This window comes from Mesoplodon mirus, assembly GCF_964341445.2.
Source record: "Mesoplodon mirus genome assembly, chromosome: 6".
In the NCBI taxonomy this organism is placed as follows: domain Eukaryota; kingdom Metazoa; phylum Chordata; class Mammalia; order Artiodactyla; family Ziphiidae; genus Mesoplodon; species Mesoplodon mirus.
The window spans coordinates 69,365,236-69,378,209 of NC_138982.1; the positions used below are offsets into that span (position 1 = coordinate 69,365,236).

The 12,974-nt window shown below is 40.4% G+C and overlaps 1 long non-coding RNA gene across 1 annotated transcript in view; it reads left to right on the forward strand.

Moving 5' to 3' along the window:
- Nucleotides 1–568: 568 nt before the first annotated feature.
- Nucleotides 569–12,974, forward strand: part of LOC309806097 — a 50,144-nt gene continuing 37,738 nt past the window's right edge. Inside the window, exon 1 of the long non-coding RNA XR_014294343.1 lies at nucleotides 569–929. This is a non-coding gene — a long non-coding RNA (uncharacterized lncRNA). The remainder of the gene's footprint in view (nucleotides 930–12,974) is intronic.

Sequence of the window (12,974 nt, forward strand, 5' to 3'; positions counted from 1 at the left end):
TGACCAGCTGGTTTCATTGGTGTGGGGATGGCTGTAGCATCTGGAGCAAAGTTAGCCCCACAGGCAGAGAAGAGGGTAGGGTCCTCTCAAAAATCTGAGTTCTAGATTCAGCCTTCACCTGCTTTTGCTTCCTACCACTCATCCTGAGGGCTGTGTGGGTCAAAACATTCCCCTAAACCCATCCTATTTGGAAGTCAAGCTGGAAACCATGTAGTCCTCTTTCCCTCCTGGGTCTGCCCCAAACCCACCTCTCCCCACCAGCAGTGTGAGTTTCTAATGCAGGACAAGTAGTAATAAGTGATCTTCATCTCAAAGAACAGAGAAGACTGAGGGAGGAGGAGGAGGAGATTGAAGGTATTTCAGGCAAAAGCGACATCATATGCAAATGCTTAGAAAGAGATTCAAAAGCACATCAACCGACATATCAGCTTCATCCAATTCTATGTGGAATATGTGCCAAAGAAAGCTTTGGATATAATATAAATAATTTTTAGGTTGATTTAAGTCCTGAAACTAGAATTTAAGTCTGGTTTTTCCATTTATCAACTCATAACAAATATTTTATAGGTCTCTGGTCAAGTTTATACAATCAGAATGAAAATTTTGTAGATTCTTATTTGAATGAGTTATCAATTTTTAAAAGAAAAATATGTGGTTTAGTAGTATAAGATTGCCTTTATATTTTAGAGTTTAATTGGCAAAACTCGTGGACCAGATCATGAAAAGGCATCCACTAGGTGGTCTGGGGAGCCTTAGCTAATTCACCTACTAATCATTCTTTAACTGTCTTCGTTTTCTTTTTTCTTTTTTGGCATTAACATCCGTGACCTGAGAACTTGTGACTTGCACACATTTTGCCTGTTACCTTGCCTTTGACTGTCCCTGGTATGGAGAAAGCTCTTCCTTCACCTCTCAGCTCTGGGACTCAGGTAATGTTCCTGCTCATTCATTAACACTTCTCTCAGCAATACATTTGCAAGGAAGTCCACTCTGAATATCTACTTCCTTTGTCCAGAATAGAAAATTCAGTCTTTTTAAGGAACAGTAGCATAACATAAAATTGAAATGATGTCCTCATAAATCATAATTATAAAAGTTGCTTGAAATAGAAGTGCTTTTTTCAATAAAAAAATATATTCACTATATGATTTGGGCTCCTTTCAGATTTTAATTTTCCTATCAGTAAGAATCATATTTGTGACCTGCATAACTCACTGGGATGCCAAAGTGATAGTGGGATTTTTAAGCATGTCCATGTCCTTATATGGAAAAATATGAACAATAAATACTAATCTTAATGTCTTTTGGGTACAAAGTCTTGAATCTAAAATAATTAAAGCCAAAGAGTTGTCTTTACGGATCACACCCTCTGCAGCCAAACTTTTTTTTTAAAGGTCTGAAAGAATGTTTGCATGCTCAGTAAATAATGCTTTTTATTATATAGCAAAATACATAAGAATCATTTAGATCTATTTTATACACTTCCCATGGAATAATTCTGTTTTCCTCATTTGTTTATGGCAAACTTGAGTCCTGAAGGAGCAGAATTTGTTGCACTACAAATTAGTGAGTGAACGAAGATTAAAAGTAAAGTACTGTATAACTTACTTCAAACCACTGGTTAAAAGAAGGAAAAGGATTGCAAAAGATATTACATTATTTATTTATATATATATGACTATTCCACTGAATGAAAAAATTCATTGAAAATGTAAAAATCTATGGAAGTATTGGAAATATGTGAAGCAATATGATCAAACAATAATAAAGAGATATGTGATACAGAATTTCAAAATGAAGAAGAAAAGATAAGAAAAAATTAACACCAAAACCAGTGCCTTGTAAAAGCAGCCTTAGAAAGTAAATAGGAGTGTGCTGGTACAGCAGCATATGAGGTTTCCCACTGGGAAGAATAAAAATTGGTAAGGGGAAAACTGTTACACCTCAGAGCTCAGAGCCTCTGACCCTCAGATGCCAGCATGACTGTTAGACCTGTAAGTACATGCGTGTGAAGTCTAAGAGTAAATACATATGTGTATTTCCATTTATACAGATGGGCATATTATTATTTGTTTTGAAAACTAATTAAAAACTAAGGGGGCTTCCCTGGTGGCGCAGTGGTTGAGAGTCCGCCTGCCGATGCAGGGGACGCAGGTTCGTGCCCCGGTCCGGGAAGATCCCACATGCCGCGGAGCGGCTGGGCCGGTGAGCCATGGCCACTGAGCCTGTGCTTCCGGAGCCTGTGCTCCGCAAGGGGAGCGGCCACAACAGTGAGAGGCCCGCGTACCACAAAAAAATAAACAAACAAACAAACAAAAACTAAGGGACCTGCTCCCAAAAATACTAAGTTGGTGAATATGTCAGGATGAAGAGGAGAAAAGTCTGGCTTATGGGACACAAAAATAGGTACAATGCCTAGGATAAAATGCCATCTAAAATTGCCTAGATTTCTAACACCAATGATTAAATTTATGTCCTATAGTCTTCAATTTTTAATAGTTATATCTCTCTTACTGTGAGCGTTATCTATGTATGCATTCTTCTTTCAAACTATTTCTGTTTTTCTCTTTCTGTATGTGTCCAGCTATGCATTCATTCATATGCCTATACATTTATCTGCCTATTTGTCTACTAAAGTTGTGGAAGTCTGTTTTACAGTCTAATTGCAAAAATAAACTCATCATATTTTTCCTCCTTCATAACAGGTGAAGGGAGTCAGGAAGGAATAGGTAATATTACACTTTCTAATTGGAAAGATCTAAAGGAACTCTCCCTCTTGGTAAAATAAAAAAATATATACACGTATAAATATATATGTGTATATATGAATATAAACAATAAAAAATGTGCACGTGCTTATGAATTACATATTAAGGAAGAGAAAGACAAAGGATGAGCAAATATTTTAATAAAGAATTAAGCTGTTAGAGGAACAGCCATAGGAAGTATATATGGACACTCCTTATGAAGGTTATGGTTTTACTGTCTGAGCTCCAGTTCATCCTTTTCACCTATTCTGTGATAATTTAAATATGCTTCCTTCGCCAACTGGCACCAGTTGAGCTTTGTCAGTAGATGGCGCAGGAGAGACAACTCAGACGGAAAGGGTTTCGCCCCCAGCTCTCCTGTGCTCGTTCTCGGGCTTCTGAGTGCACAGGCTCACCAGCACCCAGTTCCTGCAGCACAGGTGTTTTTTGTTTTTTGTTTTTTTAAGGAAAAATATTAAGAAAACCACAGCTTAATAGAAGAAAGAAATATAGTACTATAAAATTAGTACTGTTACAAAACTATACAATAAAGATACCTCTGAAATTCTAAGTGAGAAAAAAGGATGAGAAAAAATTACATTAAGTTAGATTAAATTAAATATAATTTAATTTAAATGACCAGCCTGCTGGAAGAACAATGATAGAAAGGGAAATATGAGCATACCTCTACAGAAGCATGGTAGATTTTACAGTCTGGGAAGCAGTAATGTCTTCCCTACTCTAAGCTTGAAATTTGAGTCAACAGACACCCATGTCAAACAGATCAGTATAAAATCTTGAAGTAAACAATCTTACTAGACTCTGGTCCACCTGCTGTCATCTGTTCAAGTGTGATTTGTCTGTAAGTACTGCAAATGGCAGAGTCAATGTGTGATTCAATTCATATACCTAAACCCAGACATTTTTGTTATCTGCTTCAGATATCTTCAGATATCTATCTGAAGCAGATATGTCTACGTATGTAGGTATGTATGTATCTATCTACCTATGTATGTATGTAGGTATGTATGTATCTATCTACCTATGTATGTATGTATGTATGTATCTATCTATCTATCTATCTATAGAATGACTACCCCTGATAAATTGCATTAGTGAGTGTATCAAGAGGGCTGGCCCATGAAAGACAAAGACAGGTATCACAGGTATCATACCTGGCTTGAAATGCTTTTCTCATCCATCTTTACCATGCCTGACTCACCACAAATTTCTAGCACTAAAAATTTAAATTATCTCATGGATTAGGTAAAAAAAAAAAAAAAAAAAAGTATTGTTACCAATGTCAGTCATTAAAAGTGGTTTCTCTCTGCCTAATGATCTATCCTGAAAATCCCTCCATATCAGTTCATATAGATCTTACTCTTTCTTTTCTTTCTCTTACCTGCATAGTACTGTATTGTATGTATGTACCATAGTTTATTCATCCACTTTCCTATATTGAGGCATTTATTAAGTTTTCAGTATTTTGCAATTATAAATCAAGTTGTAATAAATAATTTTGTGCATATGTATTTTTATATTGTCGGAATTTTCTCAGGCTAAAGTGCGATTGCTGAGTCAAAGAATAAATGCGTATGTGGTTTTGTTGGATATTGCAAAATTTCCCCTTAGAGGGGTTGTAACATTTTGTGTTGTGAAAATACCTGTTTTCCCACAGCCTGACCAAGAGAGTATATTGTCAAGCCTTTGAATTTTTGCCAATATGGATTGGCATATGCCGCATAGATTTGTAAAAATAATGTGAAGAAGTGTATGCAATAGTGGATATAAATTTTTAAAGGTAGAAATCACTTGCTTTTGGATAGATGTATTCAGCTATGTAGAGCATCTGTCTTCGAATGTTCTCTTTGTCACTCCTCAGAGGTAAGCTCTCTCCCCCATAGTCATGAAAGCTGTTTGGCCAGTGGATGTCACTCTTGTGCTACTTTAAGGGATAGATTCTAGTACAATCCTCTCAGTTCGTATGTTTTAGGACAATGACTCTCTTTAAAAATCCACCCCTGGGCCTCCCTGGTGGCGCAGTGGTTGAGAGTCCGCCTGCCGATGCAGGGGATACGGGTTCGTGCCCCGGTCTGGGAGGATCCCATATGCCGCGGAGCGGCTGGGCCTGTGAGCCATGGCCGCTGGGCCTGCGCATCCGGAGCCTGTGCTCCGCAACGGGAGAGGCCACAACAGTGAGAGGCCCGCATACCGCAAAAAAAAAAAAAAAAAAAAAAATCCACCCCATGTGTTCATTAGATAAGCTAGGCAAGAATTTCTTTTTTTTTTTTTTTTTTTGAAAAGCCCAAGACTATTATGCTTAACAGGAGGGAGCTTTTTGAAGGGCTGAATTCAGCAGATTCTGATTTAAGCTGTGTAGTAGGTTTGAGCTGATACCTAAAATCAGCTAAATTAAGAACAAACTTCATAAGCAGTGAGAACTAAACCATGATCATGTGGCTCTTTGATGTATGTAAATATTAAGAGCTTGGCATTTTGTCCTTGATGAAATGTCCTATACAGGTTCAGAGAACTAGATGGAGAGGGTTTACCTGCACTTCTACAGACCCCTCTCCAGCCGAGGGCAATGGCTTTTTCACTTAGGACAGTATACAAACACGAAATGCAAATCTTTTAGCTTAGCTCTTGCAGTCCCTCTCCTAACACTACCTTCGTAAAATTGATCTTTAAATAAATTCCTGAAGCATTTATACATTTTTTTTTAAATTGGCAAGGTCGATCTTAAGGACTGGGGAATCCTTGAATTAGTTACTTTGTGCATTAAAGGGAAAGAGAAATCTTAGCCAATCTAGGGCATTTAAATATTCATTATTGTTGCTCTTTAGGATTCATTATTGTTTACTTCAAAAGGCAGGTAATTTTCAAATCCGAGAGAAAGAAAAGGTTAAATTCAGGGATTAGAGCTGTGTTATTTGTCATCAATCCGGCATATTTGTTATCAAAATTAATTAAATATAGTTGTTATTTTTTTGTTTTGTTTTGTTTTTGTTTTTGTTTTTTTGTTTTGGTGGTATGCGGGCCTCTCACTGTTGTGGCCTCTCCCGTTGTGGAGCACAGGCTCCGGACGCGCAGGCTCAGCGGCCATGGCTCACGGGCCCAGCCGCTCCGCGGCATGTGAGATCTTCCCGGACCAGGGCACAAACCCTTGTCCCCTGCATCGGCAGGTGGACTCTCAACCACTGCGCCACCAGGGAAGCCCCTATAGTTGTTATTTTTAAATAGATATTTTATCAGGAGACTCCCAGCAGAAAAATGATAGCATATTCAAATTAGGATACATCAAAAAAGGTTCTAAGAATCTTAAAGGCCACAAAACATTAGTTGGGATAGCCCAACTCCCCATTCTGGTATAAGCTCAATATTCAGTAAACATAACGATGATTAGTAAAACTGACAGCAGTGATACACACTGAGTTCTGATATTAACAGGTAAATCCCTCTGGATGACAGCGCTCAGGCAGGTGTGGCCGAGAGGTCATCTCCATTCTGAATCTCTCCCTCCACACTGGGGAAGTCCTGCCACACGTTGTCACCTGCTGGCTCAGTCCTGTTTGGGCCTTTGTTCCAGTTGCCAGGCCGCCTGAGGTTCTTGCTTGTGCTCTTGTTCCAAGATCACCTGAAGTGCAGTCTTCACAAGGGAGTTCTCAGGAGCACCTTTTTCCTTCGGCTGTGCTTGCTAAGCGTTCGTTGTTCACCACGTGTGACCACAAGACTGGCTGTCTCACTGTGCCCGTGAGGCCCTGTGGCTTCTGTGTGTTTCTCATGTGAGCGCTCTGAATTTTTTGGCCGTGGCCTCTCTGTTCTCCCCACAGGTGGTTTTGGAGGGGGAGGAGTTTTCAAATCTGTTCGGTAAATATTGGACTGTTTTTAAAAAAAGAGAAGATTAAACTGTATGGATAGTAGAGGGTGACAGTGAACTTAGGAGAGTCACCACTTATTACCTTCCATTCCTCGAGCAAGAATTTCACTAAGTCTGCCTAGCAACCTTGATTTTAGGAGTTGAACATGTAAATCACACACAGCTATTTGAGAGGAATAGTATTTTACCTAGAACTTCTGACAATTTTGAAAAAGCTGAAATTGGAAATTGGCTGAGAGTTCTTGAAGAATCCATTGCCATGCTAGTCTGCTGATGCATTGCAAGGAGCAAGTTGAAGCAATCTGGGCATTGTATTTCTTCTAATAAATACACATCTGCCAACTAGTTATAAATACCTAATAATAATAGTTAACTCTATTGAGTGCTTACTGTGTACCAAGCACTGTTTTAGGCACTTGACTTGTATTATCTGACATAATCCTCATGGCAACTCTCTGAGGTAGGTACTCTTAATATCCCCATGTGATGGATGATGAATTTCTAGCTATGTAAGTAGGAAAAGGCAGAATGAGGAAACTGTAAGTAAGCCAGAGAGTTCTGGGGAGTGTGGGAACTCTACCAAGAGCAGACAAGGTGGATCAGCCCCAGTGGACCCACACAACACCCAGACAGGGAGACTATCCTTCAGTGTGTAGCCTGATGGAGGAGGCTCTGCCCGCCTAGGTGCCCCTTCTGTGGGAGAGGAAGCCTTCCATTGACCTACTCGTTAGACTGAGCTAGTAAATAGGTGAAACAAGAAACAGTAAACCAAAGCAGGGCTTCCTGTGCCCAGGACTTGAGGGTAGAGAGGGAAGAAGAAGGACCACATCTCCGTCTTGAATAGATAAGGCAACCTCTCCCTTGTGCTCATGGTGCCCCGGGCGAGGCTGCAGCTTACAGCGTCCTCTCCTGGGAGGAAGTGGCTCTCTGATGGGAATGAAGCACAAGTAATCCATCTTCCCTGTGTTGCTAAGGCAGGTGATCAGCACCTTGGGAAAGACTGGGCAATGGTCCTACTTCATGTTTGATTTCATGCCTTTTAGGGGCTGTAGCAGAAGTGCCCTACCATATCCTCCACAGGCACATAGCAGTTCTACAGCTGCAAGCCCAGCTTCCAGCCGCAGCTCTTGGCTTCAGGGCTGGCTGTGGCCACCAGAGCCCACTGGGCCCATGCACAGGGTATGCTGGAAGTTCCAGATAATTAATACTAACTCAGGAATTGGTGGATAAGTATTACATCCCCCCTTGCCACATAAGTGCATGTTCTACAATTGTTCCAAATTCCCCAGAAGAATTTTGTCCCATTCGCCCACTCTGGTAACTTATTTGACAATATATCCCTTTAAGGCCATCATCCCTTCCCTTCTTAGTGTCTCCTGGGATCACCTCCTGTGTTGAGGTCTCCAAGGTCACCCCTAGGTTCAGTGATTCTGTAGAAGGACCCATACAACTCAGAATATATTCGTACTCGTGGTTTTGATAGATTACAGCTAGAGGACACACAGCAAACTCAGCAAAGGGAAAAGGTGCATGGGGTGAAGTCCAGAGGACCAGGAACAAGCTTCCAAGACCTCTCTCCCAGTAAATCACACAGGATGTGCTTCATTCCCCCAGCAACAAGTTGTGACATGCTGTGTGTGAAATGCTGTCTGCCAGGGAAGCTCTTGAGAAGCTCACTGTCCAATGTCTTTCGTGAGAGGTGGTCACATAGACACCCTCTGCCTGGCCTGTGCCCAAATCCAAGGCTCCCAAAAGGAAAGCGTGTGTTTAGCACAAACCACATTATTTGCACAGTTTAGGCACGGTGAACCATTCTTATAAGGGTTTTTGGATCCTTCCCCAAATCCAAGTTCTCAGATGACCACCAAGGGCCTCAGGATAGCAGTCTCAGGCCTGCATGTTAATGCTTTTCTCTACCTCTCAGGTCCCTGTCTCAGGGTTCCCTTAACCCAGGCTAATCCTGGAGCATGCCCCGCCTCTGAGGGTACTGTCCAGTAACTGTGTCATAACTCAACATATTTGCTTTTAAAACTCCTTCATGGGCTTCCCTGGTGGCGCAGTGGTTGAGAGTCCGCCTGCCGATGCAGGGGACGCGGGTTCGTGCCCCGGTCCGGGAAGATCCCACATGCCGTGGAGCGGCTGGGCCCGTGAGCCATGGCCGCTGAGCCTGTGCGTCCAGAGCCTGTGCTCCGCAATGGGAGAGGCCACAGCAGTGAGAGGCCCCATACCGCAAAAAAAACTCCTTCATGTTTCACTCGTTTTCACAATGCTTTGGATTTGTATAAAGTGATACTATACAAACCAAAAAGAAATGAACATGTGGTATAGTGGCCAGACCCCTGCTCTGGGAGTCAGGGGTCTTAACTTCTCATCTTTATGTACCTCACATAAGGACTGGCTCACATCAGTGAACTGCAGTTTGTTACCACCAATAATCCCTTGTTAATTCCTGTTTTAGTCCATTCAGGCTACTATTGAATAAAACAGAATGCCATAGACTGAGTAGCTTATGAATGACAGAAATTTATTTCTCACAGTTCTGGAGGCTGGCAAGTCCAGGATCAGGGTGCTGGCAGGGCTAGTATCTGGTGAGAGTCTGCTTCCTGGTTCTTTTCACTGCATGCTTACATGGCAGAAGGGGCAAGGAAGCTCTCTGGCTTCTTTGTTATAAGGGCACTAATCCCACCTCCCAAAGGCACCGCCTTCTAATACCATCACGTTGGGGATTAGGGTTTAACATTGAATTTTAGGGGGAAAACAAACCTTCAGTCTGTAGTAATTCACTACCTCCATAAACCCCACATTTCTTTGATTTTTGTCTAAAAATTTTAATCACTTTTATTAAGGTATAATTTACATTCAGTAAAAAGTATACCTTGTCACTGTACAAGTCAATGACTCATGACAAATGTATTCCATTATGTAACCACCACCCACATCAAAACATCACCCCCCAAAAGTCCTTCACGGCCCATTACAGTTGATCCTTTCCTCTACTCCTGTCCCTATACATCCACTGATCTGGTTCCCTTCATTACAGTTTGCCTTTTCTAGATTTTTATATAAGCAGAATCATAGGGTATGTAGTCGTCGTTGTCTCTCTTCTTTCACTTAACATAAGCCATTTGCGATTCATCCATATTGTTGTGTTTACCAGTAGTTTATTCCTTTTGTTCTTTTGAAGGGATATAGAATGGTTTGTCTATCCAACCACCTTTGATGAAATCTTGAGTTCCTTCCAGTTTAAGCTATTATGAATAAAGTTGTTAAGGACAATCATGCATAAGTCTTTGTAAAAACATAGGTTTTTATTTCTCTTGAGTGAATACCTGTGAGTAGGATTGGTCAGTTGAATGGTAAGCGTATACTTAAGTTTTCAAGAAACTGCCAAACTACTATGCAAACTGGGTGTGCCTTTTAGCATCCCCAATGGAAATGCACGAGAGATCAGTAACACCACATGCTCATGCACACTATGTACTGTAAGGTTTTTTCTTTGATTTTAGCCATTCTAAACGATATGTAGTAATAGCTCTTGGTAGTTTTACTTTATATTTCCCTGATGACTAATGATGTTGATTGAACAACTTTTCATGTGTTTATTTAGCATTTATATATCTTCTTTGGTTAATTGTCTATTCAGATCTCTCCCCCATTTTTAAAAAATTGAGTTGTTTGTGTTCCCAATATTTAGTTGTAAAAGTTTTTTTATATATTTGGGATGTAAGTTCTCTAATCAGATTATATTTTGTAAATAATGTTTCCCAGTCTGTGGTTTTCATTTTTATTTTCTTAATGAGGCCTTTTAAAATAACTTTATTGAGATACCACTAACATACCATACAATTCAACCATTTAATGTGTGTAATTCAATCAATTCTAGTATCCCTACAGAGTTGTACAGCCATCACCACAATCTAATTTTATAACATTTCCACACTCCAGAAGGAAACCCTTTACCCATTAGCATTCACTCTCCATTTCTCCTTACTGTCCCCTACCCACCCAGGCCTCAGGAACCACTAATCTGTTTTCTGTCTCTATAGATTTGCCTATTTGGAACATTTCATACAAATGGAGTCATACGTGTGGTATATTATGATTAGCTCCTTTCATCTTATAAAATGTTTTCAAGTTTCATCTGTGTTGTAGCATATATCAATACTTCATTCCTTGTAATTGCCAAATATTAGTCCATTGTGTGAATATACAACATTTTCTTTATCTGTTCATCACTTGACAGACATTTGAATTGTTTCCACTTTTTGGCTATATTGAATGAAGCTGCTATGAACATTCTTATACAAGTTTTTGTGGATATGTGTTTCAATTCTCACTAGTAATGTGTAAGGGTTTCAGCTTCTGCACATCCTTGTCAATACTTGTTATTGTCTTTTTTATTATAGCCACCCTAGTGGGTGTGAAGTCATATTTCTTTGCTTTGCATTTCCTGATAGCTAATGATATTGGGAATCTTCTCATGTGCTGATTAGACTTCATAGATCTTCTCTAGAGAAATACCTATTCAGATCCTTTGCCCATTTTTAATTGGATTGTCTTTTTATTATTGGACAGAATGAATAGTTCTATCAATTCTTTTCTGGTTATATAGACTACCCAAAATTTAGTGGTTTAAGCAATAACCAATTGATACTACATGGGGGAAAATACTTTATAGCTGGGGAAGCCTTGTGAAAACATAAGGGATTATTACTACTGGTGCTCCAGGCTAACTTAAGTTCTCACCAATTCCAGCCAACTAGCTGGAATCTAATAATGTACTAATGCCACAGTTCTGAGCAACTGTAATCCTGGCCAACGTCTAACCAGCAATGTCTCATGTATACTCTAAGGTGAAGTCACCTATCAGAGAAGGAACTGGGCATAAATCCCCCTCCCCTCTCTCCAGATGAGGCAAGCTATGGCAGCCCAGTCCCCCTGAGAAAGAATAATATGGAAAAGAAGATGCCAAGGCAAGATGACACAGGGGAAACAGGGACAAGGAGAAAGGTAGCTCGTTCATTCCTTCCTCCAAAAGATCCTGGATCTTGTCAAACATTCCTGCTTGGCTCAAGGATGATCCAGGTTCTAGCCTAGCCCTACCACTAACTTCTCTATCACCTTGGACAAGTCCACTTCACCTCCCTGGGCTTCAATTTTCTTATTTTTTCCCGCCCCCCCCCAGCTTAATAGTGATATGATTGACAAATTAAAATTGTATTTATTTAAGGTATACAATGTGATGTTTTGATATATGTATCCACTGTGAAATTATTACTACAATCAAGCTAATTATTATATCCATCAACTCACATAGTTATCATTTTTTGTGTGTGTTGTTAAAACACTTGAGATCTACCTTTTTAGCAAATTTCTATTAGTACTTTGTTATTAACTGTAGTCACTATGCTGTACATTAGGTCTTCAGAAATTATTCATCTTGTAACTGAAAGTTTATCCCCTTTGGTCAATATCTCCCATTTTCTTCCACTCCCACCCCTGCCTCTGGTACCCAACCACCTTTCTAGTCTCTGCTACTATAAGTTCCACTTTTTAAAAAATTCCACATATAAGTGAGATCATGTGACATTTGTCTTTCTGTGTCTGGCTAGTTCACTTAACATAACATCCTCCAGCCTTATCCACGTTGTTGAAAATGGCAGGATTTCCTTCTTTTTTTTTTTTTTTTTTTTTTTTTCTTTTTGCGGTATGCGGGCCTCTCACTGTTGTGGCCTCTCCCGTTGCGGAGCACAGGCTCCGGATGCGCAGGCCCAGCGGCCATGGCTCACGGGCCCAGCCGCTCCGCGGCATATGGGATCCTCCCAGACCGGGGCACGAACCCGTATCCCCTGCATCGGCAGGCGGACTCTCAACCACTGCGCCACCAGGGAGGCCCGGATTTCCTTCTTTTTATGGCTGAATGATATTGCATTTTATATACCTCACATTTTGTTGTCCATTCATCTGTCAACACTTGTGTTGTTTCCATATCTTCCTACTGTGCTGCTGCAATATAAAATGAGGAAATTTAGCTGAGTCTATGTGATTTTTTCCAGTTTTAAAATTTTATGACCCAAAGACAGTACAGTCAGCCCTCCATATCTGTGGGCTCCACATCCACAGGTATGAAGGGCCAACTGCAGGTCTTGAGCATCCATGGATTTTGGTATTCATGGCCGGTCCTGGAACCAATCCCCTATGGATACTGAGGGACGGCTGTTGCTAACCACCTGTTAGTAAAACAGTTTGAGTGCACAACCCTCACATATGCATATTTATTTAGTTTCAAAATGTATGCATGTATCACAGTACTAGTACCTTATAGTAATGAACACACACACACACAA